Raw genomic sequence first — 24,549 nt, forward strand, 5'->3', positions numbered from 1 at the left:
TTGGGGCCTCAACTGTTTACTATTTACATAGATGATCTGGAGGAGGGGGCTGAGTGTAGGGTAACAAAATTTGCTGATGACATGAAGATGAGTGGAAAAGCGAATTGCGTGGAGCGCGCGGAAAGTCTGCAGAGAGATCTGGATAGGCTGTGAGTGGGCGAGGACCTGGCAGACGGAGTATAACGTTAGCAAATGTGAGGTTATCCACTTTGGTAGAAATAATAGTAGGAGGGATTATTATTTAAAGGGTGAAAAGCTGCAGCATGCTATGGTGCAGAGGGACCTGGGGGTCCTTGTGCAAGAATCACAAAAACCCACTCTGCAGGTGCAGCAGGTGATCAAGAAGGCGAATGGAATGTTGGCCATTATAGCGAGGGGGATAGAATATAAAAGCAGGGAGGTCTTGCTGCAACTGTACAAGGCACTGGTGAGGCCACAACTGGAGTACTGTGTGCAGTTTTGGTCCCTTTATTTGCAAAAGGATATATTGGCCTTGGAAGGAGTACAGAGAAGGTTCACCAGGCTGATACTGGAGATGAGAGGGTTAGCTTATGAAGAGAGATTGAATAGACTGGGTCTGTACTCATGAGAGGTTAGAAGGTTGAGGGGGGATCTTACAGAGACTTACAAGATAATGAAGGGGCTAGATAGGGTAGAGGTAGAGAGATTCTTTCCGCTTAGATAGGAAAACAGAGCTTGAGGGCACAGCCTCAAAATAAAGGGGGGGGGCAGTTTAGAATGGAGTTGAGGAGGAACTTCTTCACTCAAAGGGTGGTGAATCTCTGGAATTCTCTGCCCGTTGAAGTGGTGGAGGGTACCTCATTGAATATATTTAAGTCGCGGGTAGATAGATTTCTGATAGACAAGGGAATTAAGGGTTATGGGGAGAAAGCGGGAAAGTGGAACTAATACACTTCAGATCAGACATGATCTTATTGAATGGCGGGGCAGGCTCTAAGGACTAGATGGCCTACACCTGCTCCTATTTCTTATGTTCTTATGTTCCCCCTGGTGCTCTGGTTTCGTCCCGCAGTCCAAAAGGTGTGCTGGTTGGGTGCATTGGCCGTGCTAAATCCTCCCTCAGTGTACCTGAATGGAAACAGGCCCTTCAGCCTAACTTGTCCATGCCACCCTTTCTTTTAAAAATGCATAAGCTAATCCCAATTGCCCACATTTGGCCCATATCCCTCTATACCCATCTTATCCATGTAACTATCGAAATGCTTTTTTAAAAGACAGAATCGTACCCACCTCCACCACTACCTCTGGCAGCTTGTTCCAGACACTCACCACCCTTTGTGTGAAAAATTGCCCATCTGGACACTTTTGTATCTCTCCCCTCTCACCTTAAACCTATGTCCTCTAGTTTTAGACTCCCCTACCTTTGGGAAAAGCTATTCACTATCCAGCTGATCTGTGGCCCTCATTATTTTATAGACCTCTATAAGATCGCCACTCAGCCTCCTACGCTCCAGAGAAAAAAGTCCCAGTCTATCCAGCCTCTCCTTATAACTCAGTCCATCATGTCCCAGTAGCATCCTAGTAAATCTTCTTGACACTCTTTCTAGTTTACTAATATCCTTTCTATAATAGTGATCAGAATTGCACATAGTATTCTAAGTGGCCTTACCAATGTCTTGTACAAGTTCAATAAGACATTCTGATTCCTGTATTCAATGTTCTGACCGATGTAAACAAGCATGCTGAATGCCTTTTTCACCACTCTGTCCACCTAGAGGTAGAGGGATTGAATTTCGGAGCCGTGAGGTCATGTTACAACTGTACAAAACTCTGGTGCGGCCGCACTTGGAGTATTGCGTACAGTTCTGGTCGCCGCATTATAAGAAGGATGTGGGGGCATTGGAAAAGGTGCAGAGGAGGTTTACGAGGATGTTGCCTGGTATGGTGGGAAGGTCTTATGAGGAAAGGCTGAGGGACTTGAGGTTATTTTCATTAGAGAGAAGAAGGTTACGAGGTGACCTAATTGAGGCATACAAGATGATCAAAGGATTGGATAGGGTGGACAGTGAGAGCCTCTTTCCTCGGATGGTGATGGCTAACACAAGGGGACATAGCTTTAAATTAAGGGGTGGTAGTTATAGGACGGATGTCAGAGGTAGGTTCTTTACTCAGAGGGTAGTAAGGGCGTGGAATGCTCTGCCTGCAGCATTTGTGGACTCGCCAACATTAAGGGCGTTCAAATGGTCAGTGGATAGGCATTTGGATAACATTAGAATAGTTTAGGTTAGAGGGTCATTAGATTGGTTCCACTGGTCGGCGCAACATCGAGGGCCAAAGGGCCTGTACTGCGCTGTTATGTTCTATGTTCTACCTGTGACTCCACTTTCAAGGAGCTAGAAACATGTACCACTAGATCTCTTTATTCTGTAACTCTCTCCAATGCCCTACCATTAACTGAGTAAGTCCTGCCCTGGTTCAATCTACCAAAATGCATCACCTCACATCTGGCTAAATTAAACTCCATCTGCCATATTTCAGCCTACTGGCCCAATTGATCAAGATCCCATTGCAATTGGAGATAACTTTCTTCACTGTCCACTATGCCACCAATCTTAGTGGCATCTGCAAACTTATTAACCATGCCTCCTATCTTCTCATCCAAGTCATTAATATAAATGACAAATAACAGTGGACCCAGCACTGAACCCTGAGGCACACCGTTGGTCACAGGCCTCCAGTTTAAAAAACAACTCTCAACAATCACCCTCTGGCTTCTGTCAACAAGCAATTTTATATCCATTTAGATACCTCACCCTGAATCCCATGAGATTTAACCTTATGCAACAACCTACCATGAAGTACCTTGTCAAAGGCCTTTGCTAAAGTCCATGTAGACAATATCAACTGCACTGCCCTCATCTATCTTCTTGGTTATCCCTTCAAAAAACTCAATCAAATTCGTGAGACATGATCTTCCACTCACAAAGCCATGCTGACTGCCCCTAATCAGTTCTTGCATCTCTAAATGCCTGTAGATCCTGTCTCTCAAAATACCTTCCAACAATTTATCCACCACAGGTGTGAGGCTCACTGGCCTGTAGTTCCCAGGCTTTTCCCTGCAGCCCTTTTTAAACAAAGGCACAACATTTGCCACTCTGCAATTCTCAGGCACCTCACCCGTGACTATCGATGATTCAAATATACGGCTAGGAGACCCGCAATTTCCTCCCTAGCCTCCCACAATGTCCTAGGATACACTTCATCAGGTCCCGGGCGTTTATCTATTTTGACGCGCTTTAAGACTTCCAGCACTTCCTTCTCTGTAATATGTACACTCTTCAAGACATCACTATTTATTTCCTCAAGTTCCCTAACATCCATGCTTTTCTCAATGGTAAATACTGATGAGAAATATTCATTTAGGATCTCACCCATCTCTTGTGGATCCACACATAGATGACCTTATTGTTCCTTAAGAGGTCCTACTCTCTCCCTTGTTATTCTTTTGCCCTTTATATATTTGTAAAAGCTCTTTAGAGTCTCCTTTGCCATATCTGCCTAAATAATCTCGTGACCCTAGTAATTAAATAAATAATAAATAAAACTTATAAACATTTCCAATATTAAACATCAGGGCTCGTGCAGAGAGGAACTCAAAACAGAACTGGAATTTCAATTGGTCTGAATATAAAATTAAAATAACACGAGAGAAAAAGACATTGGAGCGAATAACAAACAACATGTCAGTTGCCAGTTATATCTTAGACTGAGGTAATCCTCAAGTATGGGTTCTGGAAGTCAAAGAAATTGTATCCCTTATCAGCAAACTTCAGGAACATGTACACTGGTCTGACAATTGCAGCATCCATCAAGACCACTGCAAAATGGCAAATATTTGTGTAATTTGACGTAGAGACTTTTAGAGAGTTGATGCAGGCTTGATGAACCGTATGGCCTCCTTTTGCACTGTTAGGGTTAAATGGTTCTATGATCCAATCCATCAGAAATGTGTCAGAAAGAAAGCCAACACTCAGACACTGTCCATATCTACAACTGTAGCCACTTTAGTACACTCCTAGAGTGATGAATCAAGGAATGCAACCATTAAAAAATCAAGTGACTCAGCGCAAAATGTCGAAGAACTTAACAGAATAGCACACGAAACAGGAATGTGGTATCCAACATAGTAACAGAGCAAACAAAGACATCAGGGTGATTCTCCAGTATCTCCATGCATCTCCGACTGCTGGATTTCCAGCGTCGTCAGCTCTACACCATAAATTGGTGTGGAGCTAATAAAAATATTTAAATTCTAATTTAAATCTAATTTAAATCCTACTAATGGGCCCGGGACTGAAGTTTCTGGGCCCGCTAGCCTCTCCCCGCCTACCAGGAGTGTTTCCCCCCAGTGGGGTTTACAACAACTCCCCACTATCAGGGAGCTGGCGACCTAACACCACTGGAGTGAAAGGAGGTTAGTGGTGGTGGGTGGCGGTGGGGGCTGGGGAGCATAGTGGGGTGGGGGTGTAGAAATCAAGGTGGACCAGTGGTCAGGATGTGGAGGGATTGGAGGGGCAGGGATGCCAGGTCGTGGGGCTGGCTTGTGATCAAGCTGGCCAGTGATCAGGAGGCTGGCAGTGCAGAGCCAGTACGCATACACTGATCTCTGTACTGACAGATTGGCACACGTACAGTGGCCTGCTCAGCGTTATGCTGCCGGCCTCTCCAGTGGGAATAGGCCCCGCACACTGATTTTTAACATGATTATTCTAAGACACTCCATGATGTGTGAAAGATTCATTTTGAAAATCCCACTGAAAAACCCAGCAGGAATACCTCCAATTTTCACACGAATTCGACACTAAGAATATTTTTGGCAGAATTCCATTGATCAAATCTAACAAAGCTATTTAATTAATTTGATTTACTTATGCGTCATAGCAAGGGTCGCTAGACCAGCATTTGTTGCCCATCCCTAATAGCCCATGAAGTTGGTGATGAGCTGCAATCTTGAACAGCTGGAGTCCATATGGTGTAGGTACAACAGTCAGGAAGAAGATATAGGATTTGACCCGTGGTGACTGCATTGCCAACAGTGGCCACTGCTCCAGGTGGCATTACTAGGAATGAAGAGATGCAGGCCCTGCAATTGACTGGCAGCTGTTTGAGGTGGAATCTCTTGCTCTTAAGGGGGTGGGAGCCACGACGGAATCTCATGGATTTAACAACTAGTCAGGCTGCTCAGAAACACTTGGTGTGGGGTTGACCCCAGTTTTTCAGCCCATTGTGGGCCCCACCACTGCGTTACCAAAATCCCAACCACTGTAGCTAACAAAGTAAGACAGGAAACTGGCAATGTGCTGCTGCATTTGGCTTTGGCCCATTTGGTGAGTGAAAAGATGTTTACTGATTATTTTTTTTCATTTGGTTTCAATAAGAGTGAAATTGGACTTTGGGTGCTAGTGCAGAATGGGAATTAATTAATCAGCAGAGAAACCAAGGGCACTGAGTAATGGATGGTCATTGTTAAGCCATATGGTTTAAACTCTGCCCAAGTCATATTTCATTTCAAACAAGCAGCATTTTTCTCATGATGATCTTGCACAAATGTTTTCTGAGAGAATTCACATTCTCTGCAACGATTCTGCATGAAATTAAAGTTTTGCTGATCACTTTCTTCATTCACCTCGTAACCAGTATATGGTCGGCAGTATTTTAATATGAAAGCAGACATCATATGATTAAAACAGTTGTGCAATCTGTCTCATTCTTTCTTTGATCCTTAATCTCTTTCCAAACTTTTCCCAGGTGCTGATTGTTCTGGCTGTCCCTTAAAAAGCCCTGCAGCAAATGCCTGGCTCTTCATTTGAGTTAATGTGCATGATTCTGGGACGTTACTGTACAATTAACTTTAGGCTCATCTCCAGGATTTTTGTCTCCCCAGGTTGATATTTTGCCAGCTGAGTTCTGCCACTTACAAAGATTCCAGTAATATATTTAGTTTGGATCATTGCCATTGGTCTCCTAGGAGAACTCACAGTGCAGTAAGCATTAAGATACAAACAATGAAAATCCCAGATTTGCTGCTAAGTTTGAGTTAGGTGTGAAAATGTGTTGGATTCCTGAACCACTGACAGCAAGGACTTTCAACAAAGATTACTTTATTCACTCATTCTGCAAGTACTTAAACACCTGTGCTCCTGGGGATAGGTCTCTCACTCCCAGGGATAACTCCTGCATTCCCAAGGATAACTCCCACGCTCCCAGAGATAACTCCTGCACTCCCGGGGATAACTCCCGCACTCCCAGGACTAACTCCAGTGGATAACTACCACACTCTCGGGGATAACTCCCACAGTCCCGGGATAGCTCGTGCACTTCCGGGGATAGCTCCCGCAGTCCCGGGATATCTCTCACACTCCCAGGGATAACTCCTGCACTCCCAGGACTAACTCCTGGGGATAACTCCCAGGGATAACTCCCACACTCCTGGGGATAACTCCAGTGCTCCCGGGGTTAACTCCCGCACTCCCAGGCCTAACTCCCAGCGATAACTCCCACACTCCCAGGGATAACTCCCATGCTCCTGGGGATAACTCCAGCGCTCCCAGGGTTAACTCCCACACTCCTTCGATAACTCCCACACTCCCAGGAATAACTCTCACGCTCCTGGGGATAAATCACGCACTCCCAGGGATAACTCCTACGCTCCTAGGAATAACTCCCATGCTTCCCAGATAACTCCCACACTCCCAGGGATAACTCTCACATTCCTGGGGATAACACACACGCTCCCAGGGATAACTCCCGCACTCCTGGGGATAATTCCCATTCTCTTGGGGATAACTAGGGGATAATCCGATACACTCCCAAGGATAACTCCAGCATTCCGGGGTAACTCCACGGTTGGCAAGTGGGAAGCTTTTAAGGGCAAAATGAAATGGTTGCAGGGGAGGTATGTTCCGGTTAAGCGGAAGGATGGGAAAGGTAGGATTAGAGAGCCGTGGATTACAGGGGGTATTGAAGACTTGGTCAGGAAGAAGAGGGAGGCGTATGTTAGGTTGAAACGACTGGGTACAGAGAGTGCGTTGGTGGAATATAGAGAGAGTAGGAGGGAGCTAAAAAGGGGAATTAGAAGGGCGAAGAGAGGGCATGAAATGGCTTTGGCTGGTAGGATTAAGGAAAATCCAAAGGCATTTTATTCCTATATTAGAGGCAAGAGAGTAGTTAGAGGGAAAATTGGTCCTCTTAGGGACAAGAGTGGAGAGTTATGTATTGAGTCGGAGGGAATGGGGGAGCTCCTGAATGAATACTTTGCGTCGGTATTCACGAAGGAGAGGGGTTTGGAATCGTGCAGTCTCTTGGAGGGAGCTGAGGATCAGTTGCAGGAGATATCTATTACGAGGGAGGAAGTGCTAGGGCTTTTAGGTAGCGTAAGGACGGATAAAGCTCCGGGGCCTGATGGTATTTATCCCAGGATGCTTAGGGAGGTGAAAGATGAAATTGCTGGGCCTCTGGCGCAAATCTTTGTCTCTTCTTTGGACACAGGTGAGGTCCCAGAAGACTGGAGGGTAGCAAATGTGGTACCGCTGTTCAAAAAAGGTAGTAGGGATAACCCTGGAAATTATAGAGCGGTGAGTTTGACATCGGTGGTAGGGAAATTAATGGAAAAAATACTTAGGGGTAGGATGTATGAGCATTTGGAGCGTTGCGATCTGATTAGGGATATGCAACACGGCTTTGTTAGAGGGAGGTCTTGCCTTACGAATCTAGTGGAATTCTTTGAGGAGGTGACAAAAACGGTTGACGATGGGAGAGCCGTTGATGTCATCTATATGGATTTCAGTAAGGCGTTTGACAAAGTCCCTCATGGTAGGCTGGTAGAAAAGGTTAAGGCGCATGGGATACGAGGCCAGGTAGCTAGGTGGATTGAGAACTGGCTGAGTAATAGGAGACAGAGGGTAGTTGTGGAGGGGACTTTGTCGGGCTGGAGGCCAGTGACCAGTGGTGTGCCGCAGGGCTCAGTACTGGGACCTCTCCTCTTTGTAATATACATAAATGACTTGGAAGAGAGTGTAGGTGGTGTGATCAGCAAGTTTGCTGATGACACCAAGATGGCAGGGTTGGCAGGTACTGAACTGGATTGTGAGGTGATACAACAGGATATAGATAGGTTGGTGCATTGGGCAGATAGGTGGCAGATGGAATTTAATCCTGACAAATGCGAGGTGATGCATTTTGGAAGGAATAATGCAGAGAGGAGCTATGTGATAAAAGGTAGACAGATTAGGAGTATAGACATACAGAGGGACCTGGGAGTGCAGGTTCACAAATCCATGAAGGTTGCGTCAGAAGTGGAGAAGGTTGTTAGGAAGGCGTATGGAATGTTAGCCTTTATAGGAAGGGGTATAGAGTATAAAAGCTGCAGTCTAATGCTTCAGTTGTACAGAACGTTGGTTAGATCGCATTTGGAGTACTGCGTCCAGTTCTGGTCACCTTACTACCGGAAGGACGTGGAGTCTCTGGAAAGGGTGCAGAGGAGGTTTACCAGGATGTTGCCTGGCATGGAGGGGCTGGGTTACGGGGAAAGGTTGGAGAAACTGGGACTTTTCTCCTTGGAAAGACGGAGATTGAGGGGGGACATGATAGAGGTATATAAGATACTGAAGGGAATAGATAGAGTTAATAGTGAGAGACTGCTCCCTAGACTGGGTACAAACACGAGAGGTCATGATTTAAGGGTGAGGGGGGAGAGGTATAATTTGGAAGTGAGAGGAAGGTTCTTTACGCTGAGAGTTGTGGGGGTATGGAACGCGCTACCAAGTAGGGTGGTGGAGGCAGGAACGTCGGACTCGTTTAAGGTTCAGTTAGATAGACACATGAGTGAAACGAGGATGGAGGGTTATGGTAGGGGCTATTAAATAAGGTTAGAACCTCGGGAGACACCGGAAAAGCAGGCTTGTAAGATTAACGTTTTTGTCTTTTTATTCCGCAGGTGGAGGTCCACCTCGTGTCAAACGAGGGGCATGCACACGGTGGGTCGTGCGTGGGCTGCTCTTGGAAGTTCTGGGAGTGGCCTAGTACTTCGTGTCGGTGTGTGTGCTTGATCCTGGACCGGTAGACGGGCGCCGCAACAGCTCGGTGACTAGCGCTGCTAGCTGTGCAGATACATGGATTTGGGCCTGTGTCTGTGGGAGTTTGCGCATTCTCCCTGTGGTTGCATGGGTTTCCTCCGGGCGCTCCGGTTTCCTCCCACACCCCAAAGATGTGCTCTTAGGCTGATTGGTTTTACCAAATTGACACTATTCTCCCCTGAATCTGGCTAAGTGAGGGGTTCCATTCGTAGACATGCAGGGTAGAATAGGTGCAGGGTGATGCGGCGGCGCGGGCTCGTTGGGCCGAAGGGCCTGTTTCCCGTGCTGGGTTGTTCTTTGTTGTTCTTTGTTCTTTAACTCCCACATTCCTGGGGTTAACTCCTGCTCTCCTGGGGATAACTCCCGCACTCCTGGGGATAATTCTCGTTCTCTTGGAGATAACTAGGCACTGCTGAGGATAATCCCATACACACCCGGGGATAACTCCAGTGTTCCAGGATAACCCCCACACTCCCAGGGATAGCTTCCGCTCTCCTGGGGATAACTCCCGCACTCCCAGGGATAGCTCCTGCACTCTTGGGGATAACTCCCGCACTCCTGGGGATAACTTCCATGCTCCCGGGAATAACCTTTGCACTCCGAGGGATAACTCCTGCACTTCCAGAGATAACTCCCGCACTGCTGGGGATAACTCTCACGCTTCTGGGGAACTCCTGTGCTACCAGGGCTAACTCCCACACTGCGGGGGATAATTCCTGCATTCCCAGGGATAACTCCTGCATTCAAAGAACAAAGAACAGTACAGCACCGGAAACAGGCCCTTCGGCCCTCCAAGCCTGCACCAACTATACTGTCCAACTTAACAAACGCCTTATCCTTCCAGGGACCATATCCCTCTACTCCCATGCTATTCATGTATTTGTCAAGAAAAGTCACCAGCGTAACTGCTTCCACTATCTCCCCTGCAACGAGTTCCAGGTTCCCAGCACCCTTTGTGTAAAAAACCTGCCTCGTCCATCTCCTTTAAACCTTGTCCTCGGACCTTAAACCTGTGCCCCCTAGTAATTGACTCTTTCACCCTGGGAAAAAGCTTCTGACTATCCACTCTGTCCATGCCTCTCATGCCTCTCCTCTCCTGGTAGACTTTTATCAGGGCAACTCTCAACCTCCTTCATTCTAGTGAGAACAAACCAAGTTTCTCCGCCTCTCTTCATAGCTAATGCTCTCCATTTCAGGCAGCACCCTAGTAAATTTTTTCTGTATCCTCTCCAAAGCCTCCACAGCCTCCTGGTAGTGTGACAACCAGAATTAAACACTGTATTCCAAGTGCAGCCTAATTAACGTTCCATAGAGCTGCAACATGACTTGCCAATTTTTAAACTCAATGCCCCAGCCGATGAAGGCAAGCATGTCTTTACTAGAATGATAGGGAGTGCGACAGCTTGATCTTGGGTTCGGACATAGCTCGGCACAACGTCGAGGGCCAAAGGGCCTGTACTGTTCTATGTTCTATGTTCAATGCCATATGCCTTCTTGACTCCTGCTCCTAATTCTTAAGGTCTTATGTTTATCCTGAAAATGCCCCTCTTATCCCAACTCTCAGTCTTCAATCAGTTATCCAATCCTCTGTCCTTTCTAATATATTACCTCCCAACACCATGTGCTATTATCTTGTCTAGCAGCTTTTTGGGTGGTACATGGTGCTCCCTACCTCGGTATCTTATGTCTTCTCACATCACTATGTGCTCCATCTAGTGACATTGCCACTGCACCACCATCTCCCCTACTGACCTACCGCTCTTACTGACCCTTTGAGGGGAATTTTCCCATCCCGCCCCCCACAGGAATTGGAACGGGCAGGTGGGAGGGCCATGCAAAGATTCGTTGACCTTGGGTGGGAACTTCTGGTTTTTGGAAGAATGCAACTGGAAAATCCTGCCTTTTATATCTCCTTATGCTTTCTCCTTCTCTTTTGGTCTCTTTATCTCTTTTGTTTTCTATCTTACCTTCTCCCTCTTTTATATTGTTGAGTGATTGTACATCTCAGCAGTGGGTTTGGAAGGTGCTGTCAAGAGGAGCTTTGCTGAGTTGCTGCAATGCATCTTGTCGACGCTACACAGTGTTGTCACCATGCATTGATCCCAGCTGCCTATGCATGTCATGTGTCTCCTGCTTCTTCTAGATCACGGCCTCAATGTCTGAGTCACCCAGGGGTTCCCTACTTCTACCAGCCTTGCCCTTGAGTAGGTGGCGGTGTGCCGCCTTCTTGAATCATTGCAGTCTATGTGCTGTGAATTGATCCACAATGCTGTTAGGGAGGAAATTCCAGGATTTTGACCCAGCGACAGTGAAGGAATGGCAATATATTTCCAAGTCAGGTTGGTGAATGGCTTGGAGTGGAATTTGCAGGTGGTGGTGTTTCCATGGATCTGCTACCCTAGATGGAAGTGGTCATGGGTTTGGAAGGTGCACTCTCAGGATCTTTGGTGAATTGCTGCAGTGCATCTTGTAGATAGTACACACTGTTGCTACTGAGCGATGGTGGTGGAGGGAGTGTATGTTTGTAGATGTGGTGCCAATCAAGCGGGCTGCTTTGTCCTGGATGGTGTCAAGCTTCTTGAATGTTGTTGGAGCAGCACCGTCCAGGCAAGTGGGGAGTATTCCATCACACTGCTGACTGTGCCTTATAGGTGGCGGATAAGCTTTGGGGAGTCAGAAAGTGAGTTACTGACCACAGTATTCCTAGCCTCTGACCTGCTCTTGTAGCCACTGTGCTTTTGTGGTGAGTCCAATTGAGTTTTTAATTCAATGGTAATCCCAAGGATGTTGACAGTGAGGGATTAAGTGATGGTAATACCATTGAATGTCAAAGGGCAGTGGTTAGAATGTCTCTTATTGGTGTTCTTCATTGCCTGGCATTTGTATGGCACAAATGTTACTTGCCACTTGTCGGCCCAAAAGATACAGAACAAAAAGCTTGAGTTTGAGGAACATAAATACTCTTTGGAATAATGGTGAATAGTTCATGTGCTTAAATTCAGATACAAGCCAAAAATCACAAAGTCAAATTCAACAAATTTTGAACATTAATTTGAAAAAAAATGTATTAGGCGCTCTGTGGACATTTTGGGTGTGCTCCAAGTCTTCTCTCCAACTAATTGAATCATCCTGATCACACCCAATGCAGAGATAATGCTCTCTTTCTTTATTTGCTAATTCTTCAGGTCAGACAGAGTGAGCAGGACTCTATCAATACACATGGTTCAAATTCAACACTGTGTGATTCAGCTCATGGATTTAGGAGATTGAAGCCACATAACTCTCAGCATTAGAACTAAAGCAACAGAAATACAAACTAAACTAAACTTATTTCAGAAACAAACAAACCATCAAAAGTCTGGTTTGTATCTTTGTGCTTGGGGCTGTTTGAGAAAACAGTCTGGTATGTATGTAGCAGCATATCTCGTACCTGAGATACTACACAAAACTTTCAAATACTCTCTCTATTATATTGCTGCCATTTCCCTAAAGTATACTCTCACAAAGAGCTGTGAGAGACAGAGCAAGGTTTAGTCACTTGTTTTGGGGGGATCTCGGTTCAGTGGGAATGCAAATGAACTTGTGGCTGATGTTTGCAGTCATGTCAGCTGAACAGGAACACTGGTAGGAAGAGGTTCTGTTTAATGTCACCCTTGTTCAAACTCTTCAGAAACACTGAGGATTAAAATTCAGCTTCACAAGAAGTACGAAATGAAATGGTGGATTGTCTGTGCATCTGCTATCACACTAAATCTAACATTAACATCAGACAATGGAATTAAACTTTATCTGGGCTTACAAGGAGGAACTCAAAACATGACTGTATGGTTAGGACAGCCGAGTAAACCACTGTCCAATAATAATAGTTGATCAATCCTCCACTGTCCGATTATAACTGTCAGTCAAATCTTTTCTGTCCAATTATAACAAATCCCCTCCTGTCCAACTGTAACAATCCGTCAATCCTCTACTGTCCAATTAAAAGTCAGTCAATCCTCTCCTGTCCAATTGTAAAAATAGGTCAATCCTCTCCTGTCCAATTATAACAGTCAGTCAGTCCTCTCTTGTCCAATTATAACAGTCAATCAATCCTCACCTGTCCAATTGTAACAGTCAGTCAATCCTCTCCTGTCCAATTATAACAGTCGGTCAATCCTCTCCTGTCCAATTATAAGTCTGTCAATCCTCTCCTGTCCAATTATAACAGTCAATCAATCCTCCCCTGCCCAACTGTAACAATCAGTCAATCCTCTGCAGTCCAATTAGAAGTCGGTCAATCCTGTCCTGTCCAATTATAACAGTCAATCAATCCTCCCCTGCCCAACTGTAACAATCAGTCAATCCTCTACAGTCCAATTAGAAGTCGGTCAATCCTCTCCTGTCCAATTGTAACAATCAGTCAATCCTCTCCTGTCCAATTATAACAGTTGGTCAATCCTCTCCTGTCCAATTGTAAAAATAGGTCAATCCTCTCCTGTCCAATTATAACAGTCGGTCAGTCCTCTCTTGTCCAATTATAACAGTCAATCAATCCTCTCCTGTCCAATTATAACAGTCAATCAATCCTCCCCTGCCCAACTGTAACAATCAGTCAATCCTCTACAGTCCAATTAGAAGTCGGTCAATCCTCTCCTGTCCAGTTGTAACAATCAGTCAATCCTCTCCTGTCCAATTATAACAGTTGGTCAATCCTCTCCTGTCCAATTATAAGTCTGTCAATCCTCTCCTGTCCAATTATAACAGTCAATCAATCCTCTCCTGTCCAATTGTAACAGTCAGTCAATCCTCTCCTGTCCAATTGTAACAGTCGGTCAGTCCTCTCCTGTCCAATTATAAGTCTGTCAATCCTCTCCTGTCCAATTATAGCAGTCAATCAATCCTTTCCTGTCCAATTGTAACAATCAGTCAATCCTCTACAATCCAATTAGAAGTCGATCAATCCTCTCCTGTCCAATTGTAACAGTCAGTCAATCCTCTCCTGTCCAATTGTAACAGTCAGTCAATCCTCTCCTGTCCAATTGTAGCAGTCAGTCAGTCCTCTCCTGTCCAATTGTAACAGTCAGTCAATCATCTACTGTCCAATTAGAAGTCGGTCAATCCTCTACTGTCCAGTTGTAACGAACAGTCAATCCTCTCATGTCCAATTGTAACAACTGGTCAATCCTGTCTTGTCCAATTGTAACAGTCAATCAATCCTCTCCTGTCCAATTGTAACAATCGGTCAATCCTCCACTGTCCAATTGCAACAGTTGGTCAGTCTTCTGCAGCACAACAATAACGTTCAGTTGATCCTCTACAGTCCAATAATAACAGTCGATCAATCCTTTACTGTCCAAATAGAAAGTAGCTATGGCAATCCTGTAGATATGCATCGAAATTTTGCCACTATTTACGCCAGCTGGATCTTACTACTGATGGTGCACCCTGCCCCCGTTTTCCTAGTGGCAAAGAGTGCGTTCAACAGGAAACCCTGTTCACAATGGCAGGAATATAAGATCCCAGTGCCAGTGGGTAGCTCAATGCCCCTGACCGCCACCAAACATGCTGTAGGGAGGGAGAAAAATTCCACCTGTAGTTTATCTGGACTTCCAGAAGTTGTTTGATAAGGTGCCAAACATAAGGTTAATACAGAATGTCAGGACACAAGGAGTTAGAAGTAATTTATCAGTTTGGTTAAAGAATTGGCTAACGAGCAAAACGTGAGGATAAATGGGTCTCTGTCTGGTTGGCATAATGGAACTAGTTGGGTGCCACAGAGTTTGATCCTCAGGCCCCAAATATTTACAATCCATATTAATATGGATGCAGAAATAGAAGGTCTTATAGCTAAATTTACAGGTTAGAGTATATGCAATTTACAAATGGAAATGGATATGTTAGATGTGTGAGCCAAAATTTGGCAGATGGAGTTTAATGTGGATAAGCATTAGATTATTCATTTTGGACAGAAAAATAGAAAGGCAATTTATTATTTAAATGGAGAGAAACTTCATAGTGCTTTGGTGCAGAGGGTTCTGGGTGTCCTTGTGCATGAATTGGAGAAAACCAGTTTGCAAGTATAGCAGGTATTAAGGAAGTCAAATAGAATTTTGGCATTATTGCAGAAGGCACAGAATATAAAAGTAAAAAAGTGTTGCTTCAAGGCAGTAGTGAAACCACACCTGGAGAATTGTATACAGTTTCAGTCTCTTTACTTGAGATGTAATCGCATTGGCGGCAGTTCAGAGAAGGTTCACTAGATTGATTCTAGAGTTGAAGAATTTTCTTATCAAGAGAGATTGGGCAGTATAGTCCTCTCCTGTCTAGAGTTTAGAAGAATGTTGGGAAACCTAATTGAAATATATAAGATGCTAAAGGGGATTGACAGTGTAGACGTAGATAGGATGTTTCCTCTTAGAGGTATACAGCATGGAAACAGGCCCTTCAGTCCAACTTGTCCATACTGCCCTATTTTTTAAAACCTTTAAGCTAGTCCCAATTGCCTGCATTGGCCCATATCCCTCTATATCCATTGTACCCATGTAACTATCTAAATGCTTTTTAAAAGATAAAATTGTCCCTGCCTCTACTACTACCCCTGGCAGCTTGTTCCAGACACTCACCATCCTCTATGTGAAAAAATTGCCCCTCTGGACCCTTTTGTATCTGTCCCCTCTAGTTTTAGATGCCCTATCTTTGGGAAAAGATATTGACTATCTCGTTGATCTATACCCTTCATTATTTTATAGACCTCTATAAGATCACCCCTCAGCCTTCTATGCTCTAGAGAAATAAATCACAGTCTATCCAGCCTCTCCTTATAACTCAAGTCCTGGTAGCATCTTAGGAAATCTTTTCTGCACTCTTTCTAGTTTAATAATATCCTTTCTATGATAGATTGACCAGTATTCCAAATGTGACTTACCAATGTCTTGTACAACTTTAACAAAACATCCCAACTTATGTATTAATGTTCTGACCAATGAAACCAAGCATGTTGAATGCCTTCTTCGCCACTCTGTCCATCTGTGACTCCACTTTCAAGGAGCTATGAACCTGTATCCCCGAGATCTCTTTGTTCTGTAACTCTCCGCAACGCCCTATCATTAACTGAATAAGTCCCACCCTGGTTCAATCTACCAAAACGCATCACCTCGCATTTCTGCCATTCGCCAGCCCACTGGTCCAATTGATCAAGATCTTGTTGCAATCCGAGATAACCTTCTTCACTGTTCATTATGCCACCAACCTTGGTGTCTTATGGGGCAATCTACAATAAGAAGTCATAGTTTTATGATAAGGGTGACAGACTTAAAATAGAGATAGGAGAAATTACTTCTCTCAAAGGGTGGTGAATCTGTGGAATTCACTACCCCAGAGTACGGTGGATGCCGGGACAATTTAGGGAGTAGACTGACTGACTTTTAGTTAGTAGTAGGTTGAAGAGTTATGGAGAACAGGCAGGAAAGTGGAGTTGAGGCCAAGATGAGATCAACCATCATCGTCCTGAATGGAGCAGACTTGAGGGGCTGAATTGCCTACCCCTGCTCCAAGTTCTTATGGTCTTATGTTCTTATAGTCTATTTTTTCTGATTTGTATTTTATTAGGCTTACAACGAGTACTATCCTAAACCACAGGAATAGAAAAGATTTAACTACTTACCAGATATTTATCAGATACTTACCAACATCTAGCTTCTTCCTCAGCAAGCCAAATTGCTTCTTTGCTGCGATGTCACTGTTTTCTTCACTCATCTTTTGAACTCTGTGGGCTGCTTCCGAGCAGCTAACTGCTATGCATCTCTGATCCACGGCTCAGTGTAGGCCTTGAGCATCATCGCCATATCCTCATGCTCTGGGCTGCTTCCTCACAGGTCCACCAACTCTCAGCTCTACTGTGAGATTGCAATGCTGATTGATGCTCTACTGTCTGATTGTAACAGCTTGTTAAATCTCTACTATGCGGAAAGACTGACATGTGAACAGTGACTATCACTGTTATGTGCACTCTGCAATATAATGCAGGCTGTTTCACAAAGCCCTGTTGTATCTTTCAATAATTATTTCAAGTCATTAGCAAAAATCCAGTGCAAAATGAGTAACTGCCTCATTCAGTGTACAGTGCAAAGGCACACTTCACACGGTTCTGCACACTCTCTCTAAGACTACAGAATGAGAATGCATTTATTTGTGTTTAGCTTGATCCCAGGTTTCTTCTTTCTCTCCATGAATTCATGTAAATGTTAGTTATGATCCATCCTATCAACACCATAGACCTGGATATCATAAGCTCTGCCAATGCTCCTTTACATCCTCTTTAAGTCTTGTTTTTTTTCGCTGGAATACATTTAGCCTCACCTTAAGGCCAAAAGTTAGATGCAGGAATTTGTTCCATCCAAAGGGTGTGTCAAATGTTGTCAACAGCAAAGATTCTTCGTCAAGCTTCATGCTCCAGTCACCATTTCTGGCATCAAGCTTGCAGAAAACCTTTGCCCCTGCCAGTGTGGACATGCTTGCCTCTACTGTTGTAATAGGTTAGTGATTCCTCTTTATTGCCTGATTATGATCTTTGGGATCCAGGCAAATTCTCAGCCATCCATTTGTCTTCCCTCACTGCAATGGAATTTACCCAATCTGCAGGTTCTGAGACTCTCATGATTACTTTCTTTTCCTCTCTTTCAAACTTTCCATTTCATTCTATTGGTTGTTGTTTGTCCATTGTTGTCGATGAGGACCTCAACACCACTTGTCATTTTGAGGCTGAATGCAGTGTGTCCGAAGATGACTGATCAGGCCAATTCGGGCATGGAATGTCGTGGCACATATTGGGTAGACTTGTGTAGGCACTATAGTTATTGCGCTGATGGCTCTGGACTTGCACAGCTCGCACTTAAGTTGTGCTTCAGCAATGCACCTTGTTTCGTAAGCTTGACAGCCCTTGTGGATGAGGCAGCGTAGGTAGGGCGGTTTTGTGCCAGCGTTCCCCAGGTGGTCGTGTCTATGTCAAGCGACTTCAGGGAGGCCTTGAGTGTGTCTTTATAACGTTTCTTCTGCCCTCCATGCAAGCGTCTTCCAGCAGAGAGTTCCCCAAAAAGGAGCTGCTTGGGGATGCACTCGTCTGACATACGGATGACATGACCTGCCCTCTAGGTCTGCATTCTCATCAGCAGTGTGTGGACTGATGGTAGACTTGCTGTAGAGAGAACTTCAGTGTCTGGTACTTTGTCTTGCCATCTGATGCATAATATTCTGCGAAGACAAGTCATGTGGAAATGATTGAGCATGCCTTCGATACATAGTCCACATTTCACAGGCATACAGAAGGGTAATGAGTACCATGGTGCTGTAGACCTTCAGTTATGTTACTGGGCTGATTCCTCGACGTTCCCACACAGTGGAGCGCAGTCTACCAAAAGCAGAACTTGCCTTTGCCATTCGGCAGTTAACTTCTATATCAATAGTCACTGCTCAGGAGAGGGTGCTGCCAAGATAAATGAACTGGTCCACTGCCTGTAGTTTCTGCCCTTTGATTGTGATTATGGGTTCTGTGTACGGTGCACGATGAGCAGGCTAGTGCATGACTTTGGTCTTTTAATGTTGATGGTGAGTACAATGTTGTCACAAGCCGTGGAAAATTTGTCCATACTGATTTGCATCTCTGGCTGTGAGCCAGTATAAAGGGCGCAGTCACTGGCAAAGAGGAAGTCTCTCAGAACAGTCTCCTTCATTGCTAATAGCTTCAAGTCTCCTCAGGTTGAAGAGCTTCCCATCCACTCTGTACTTGAGGCTCATTCTAGCAACACTGTCCTGGAAGGCACCATTCAGCACGGCAGTAAACATCATGCTGAACAGTGTGGGTGCGAGCACACAGTCCTGTTTGATGCCATTGGTGATTGTGAATGCCTCAGAGGATTCTCTGCTGTCCAGTACTCTGGCCATCATGCCATTGTGGAACTGGCGTACCATCTGAATGAATTTGCGGGGGGCAGCCAAACTGTGACATGATCCTCCACAGGCCTTGTTGGCTGACAGTGTCGAAAGCTTTTGTGAGGTCAATAAAGTTGTGTAGAGCTTGCGATTCTGCTCCTGACACTTCTCCTGAAGTTGGCACATGGCAAAAATCATGTCAATAGTCCCGCGACCTTTGCAGAAGCCATACTGTGACCCTGGAAGCAGACCCAGCTCCAGATGAGTGACCAGACGATTTAGCAGGACACTTGTGAGGATTTTTCCTGCGATGGAGAGCAGCGAGATTCCTTGGTGGTTGTCGCATACTTGCCGATTGCCCTTCCTCTTGTAGAGGTATACGATGGAAGCGTCTTTAAGTTTCTGAGAAATGGATCTTTGCTTCCAAAAGGACTGGAACAACTCGGTGAGCTTCTCGATAAGTACAGGACCAGCAGCTTTGTAGATCTCTGCGGATATGGCAACTGCCCCTGGGGCTTTGCCACTGGATAGCTGGCTGACAGCTTTTGTGACTTCAACTACTACCAGTGAGTCATCCATGGCGCTGTTGATATCATTGATGACGGTCGGTTGAGGATGGCTTCAAAGCGTTCAGCCCATCTCTGCAAGATCTGAACCCTCTCTGTAATGAGAGTTGTACCATCTGTACTCAGAAGGGAGAGCTCCTGAGAGATTGAGGTCTGCAGAGAGTGTTGAGGGCTTCATAGAACTGTTTCAAGTCATTTCTGTCAGTGTATCCCTGTATTTCATCTGCCTTGGCACTCAGCCAGGCATCCTGCATTTTGCACAGTTTATTCTAGACTGTCCTGCAAGCACTGGTAAAAGCATTTTTCTTGGCAGCCGATGATAGGTCGTTCTGACAGGCATGATAAAGACAGTGCTTTTCAACAAGCGCAGCCTGTATCTCCTCATCATTCTCATCGGACCAGTCATGCTGCTTGCGGGTAGAGGGCCCGAGCATCTTCAGTGCAGATGAGTGGATAGCACCCCTGAAGCATTCCCAGTCGTCCTCAGCGCTGCTGCAAGGTGTAGTCATGATGTGGATGTGCCGGCGTTGGACTGGGGTAAACACAGTAAAAAGTCTGACAACACCAGGTTTAAGTCCAACCGATTTATTTGATTGTACACTCACCAGCTTTCGGGGTTAGTCCCTTCATCAGGTGAATGGAGAGTTCTGGCCTCAGACGAGCATATAAAGCACAGACAGATTACTGATTAGAATGCGAATCTTTACACCTAACCTGCTGTTCAAGTCTTAAAATGGCCGACCTTTAAGACTTGAACAGCAGGTTAGGTGTAAAGATTCGCATTCTAATCAGTAATCTGTAAACTGTCTGTGCTTTATATGCTCTGTCTGAGGCCAGAACTCTCCATTCACCTGATGAAGGGACTAACCCCGAAAGCTGGTGAGTGTACTATCAAATAAATCGGTTGGACTTAAACCTGGTGTTGTCAGACTTTTTACTGTGCAAGGTGTAGGTCAGCAAGTTTGATTCCTAAATCTTCAGCCAGTGCTGAAGCTATGCTGGGGTTATTTAGCTTGGCCGCATTGATTCTTTTCATAACCTTGCTTCCTTGTGGTCACCTCTTGGGTCTGACACGGAACCTCATTTTGGAGACAATGAGCCTGTGATCTGTCCAGCAGTCAGCACCACACATGGCCTTGGTCATTCTGACATCCTGCCTGTCTTTTCTCCTGACAATGACATAGTCGATAAAATGCCAATGCTTAGAGCGGTGGTGCATCCAGGAGCTCTTATTACAGGTAGGGAGACAGAAGGTTGTGTTGGTGATGAGGATGTCGTATGCTGCACAGGTCTTCGTTAAGAGTAGGCCTTTACTGTTACACTTGCCCACTCCATGCCTCCCAACGACTCCCTGCCAGATTGCAGAGTCACACCATACTCTTGCATTGAAATCACTAAGCAAGATCAACTTGTTGGTACTGCTCACTGCTGATAGTAGGGCATCTAGTTCATCGTAGAACTTGTCTTTCATCTCGTCTGGGTTGTTCATTGTGGGGGCACAGTCATTGATCAGGTTGGCTTGACTTCTGTTCTGCAGCAGAAGCTGTAATGTCACAAGCCAGTCATTCACACCCTTGGGTAGACTAGCAAGTTTCTGAACAAGGTGACTCTTGACGGCGAATCCAGCTCCAGCATTATGACGCTCATCGCTCTTGTGACTGCTCCAGAGAAAAGTGTATCCACCTCCAGTTTTGGTCAGCTGACCTACATTGGCAAGATGAGCTTCATTCAGGGCTGCAATGTCAATGTTGTATCTTGCAAGCTCTCTGGCAACTAAGGTTGTTCTTCTTTCTGGTTTGTCTGTTGTAGGGTTGTCCAAAAGCGTGCGCAGGTTCCAAGTGCCAATGGTGAGCGGTGTCACCTTGTGTTTTATTTTGTTTGTTCAACCGCAAGATGGGATCCCCACCAGCCGTGGTAAACTGGCCAGGGTATAGTGAAGCAGGCAATGTTTAGGGCACCTTTTCTCACCTCTTCCTCATCCTACGGAGGTAAGCAGTGCATTCCTGAAGAGGACTGCTCAGTCGCCCAGGTAGACGCCGAGTTTCACTGCTGCTTCGGTCAGCGGGAAACCGACCTGAGCTGCCTGCGTGCAGATCCGTGACCACAGCTCCCAGTGTATTCACACCTGCTGCTTCGTCGCTCGTCTATTGCCACAGTACTTCAAGGGTTGAACAGGACGATGATGATGATGGTGTCGAGACTAGCACTTGATTTGGATTAAAGCGAAGGAGAATTGTGCACCGTTGGCCTCACTCTGTCTTCCCAATTCTCATCTGGATCCAATGGCAAGATAAGAGTCGAGATGGCTGGAGATGGGACTAGGCGCAGTGGTTGACCAGGACATCTTCTGTGTCTTGCCCTGCTCGCCGCGTTCCACGCCATTTGCAGAGACTACCTTCTTGACCGTTGGACCTTCCATTGGTCTTGTCCGCTCAATCCGCCAGAGTCTGTCTTCACATGCTGGGATAGACATCTCCCTATCTCACCAAGGGTTGAGACCCATCGCTCCCCTCATCTGGTTTAGCTGGCTTGTCAAAACCATTGCCTGGGATGTGGCCACTGTCGCATGCAAACAGCTACGGGGAGCCACAGGTGAGAGCTGAGTGCCAAGTGGGGACCAAATGTGGACAAACCCACTGAAAAGTTCCCCCACCAGAGGTACTACCCCTCCCTAACACCCCATTCTATTGGTACTTTACATGGGAAAACACAACCAATGGAACAGATCTAAACTCTGTTGTCCTGTCTCATCCAGTCATGAATGGCAATGGACAATTAAACAACTGAATAGAGGAGGAGGCTCCACAAATATCTACATTCTCAATGACGAAGGAGACCAGTACATCAGTTCAAAAGATAAGGCTGAAGCTTTCGCAACAATTTTCAGTCAGAAGTGCTGTGTGGATGATCCATTTCGACCTCCTCCAGGAATGCCCAAAATCACAGATGTCAGTCTTCAGCCAATTCAATTCAGTCCACGTGACTCTGGATACTGCAAAGCCAATGACAATATTCTGGAATTAGGACTGAAGACTTGTGCTCCCGAACTTGCCATGTGTCTAGCCAAGCTACTCCACTACAGCTACAACACTGGCATCTATCTGACAATGTGGAAAGTTGTCCAGGTATAGCATGTAGACAAGAAAAAGGCAAATCCAATCAGACCAATTAGCACTCTGTCAATCTACTCTTGGCCATCACCAAAGTGGTGGAAGGGGTCATCAATAGTGCTATCAAATGGCACTTAGTCAGCAATAACCCGCTCAATAACACTTCTTGGGTTTAGGTTCTTCCAGGTCACTCAGCTCCTGACCTCATTACAGCCTTGGTTCAAATAAGAACAGAAGAGCTGAATGCCACAGGTGAGGTAAAAGTCACAACCCTTGTCACCAATGAAAGTTTTGACTGAGTGTGGACATCAAGGAGCCCAAGAAAAACTGGTGCCAATGGAGGCCGGGGGAAAACTCTCCACTGGCTGGAGTTATAATTTTTAATTCCTGCATGGCCACAGGTGCTGGAGGACTGAAGGACAGCCAATGTGGTACTAAGAACAAAGAACTAACAAAGAACAAATAAAATTACAGCATTGGAACAGGCCCTTCGGCCCTCCAAGCCTGCACCGATCATGCTGCCCAATTGAACTAAAACCTCCTACCCTTTCGGGAACCATATCCCTCTATTCCCATCCTGTTCATGTATTTGTCCAAACACCCCTCAAAACTCATTATTGTATCTGCTTCCATTACTTCCCTGGCAGTGAGTTCCAGGTACACACCACCCTCTGTGTAAAAAATCTGCCTCGTACATCTCCTTTAAACCTTGCCCCTCACATCTTAAACCTGTGCTCCCTAGTAACTGATCCGTCCGCTTTGGGAAAAAGCTTCTGACTATCCATACAAAAGACTTCTACCAGGTCGTCCTTCAACCTCTGTCATTTCAGTGAGAACAAACCAGGTTTCTCCAAACTCTGCTCATAGCTAATGCCCTTCATCCTGGTAAATCTTTTCTATACTCTCTCCAAAGCCTCCACATTCTTCTGGTAGTGTGGCAACCAGAATTGAACACTATATTCCAAGTGCGGCCTAACTAAGGTTCTATAAAGCTGCAACATGGCTTGCCAATTTTTAAACTCACTGCCCCAGCTGATTAAGGTAAGCATTCTTGACTACCTTCTCAACTTGCATTGCCACTTTCAGTGACCTGTGCACCTGTACACCCAGATCTCTCTGCCTATCAATACTCTTAAGGGTTTTGCAATTTATTGTATATTTCCTATCTGTATTAGACCTTGCAAAATGCATTACCTCACATTTGTCTGGATTAAAGTCCATCTGCCATCTCTTCACCCAAGTCTCCAACTGATCTATATCCTGCTGTATCCTCTGTGTTCCTCATTGCTATCCGCAAAACCAACCTTTGTGTCGCCTGCAAACTTACTAATCAAACCAGCTATATTTTCCTCCAATTTATTTATATATATTACAAACAGCAAAGGTCCCAGCACTGATCCCTGAGGAATGCCACTTGTCACAACCCACCATTCAGAAATCCACCCTTCCATTGACACCCTCTGTCTTCTTTGACCGAGCCAGTTTTGTATCCACTTTGCCAGCTATCCTCTGATCCCATGCGACTTCACCTTCTGCACCAGTCTGCCATGAGGGACCTTGTCAAAGGCCTCACTGAAGTCTATGTAAACAACATCCAATGCCCTACCCTCATCAATCAGTAACCTTTCTCACTGTCCACAATACCATCTGTTTTAGTGTCAGCTGCAAACTTACTGATCATGCCTTGTACATTGTCGGAGGAGTTGTAGACAGTGGGAATGGATGTTACAGTTTGCAGAGGGACATAGATAAGCTGCAGAGCTGGGCTGAGAGGTGGCAAATGGAGTTTAATGAGGTAAAGTGTGAAGTGATTCACTTTAGAAAGAGTAACAGGATTACAGAATATAGGGCTAATGGAAGGGCTCTTGGTAG

The sequence above is a fragment of the Carcharhinus amblyrhynchos genome, chromosome 3 (genome assembly GCF_965287045.1).
Source record: "Carcharhinus amblyrhynchos chromosome 3, sCarAmb.v2.hapA, whole genome shotgun sequence".
Lineage (NCBI taxonomy): Eukaryota > Metazoa > Chordata > Chondrichthyes > Carcharhiniformes > Carcharhinidae > Carcharhinus > Carcharhinus amblyrhynchos.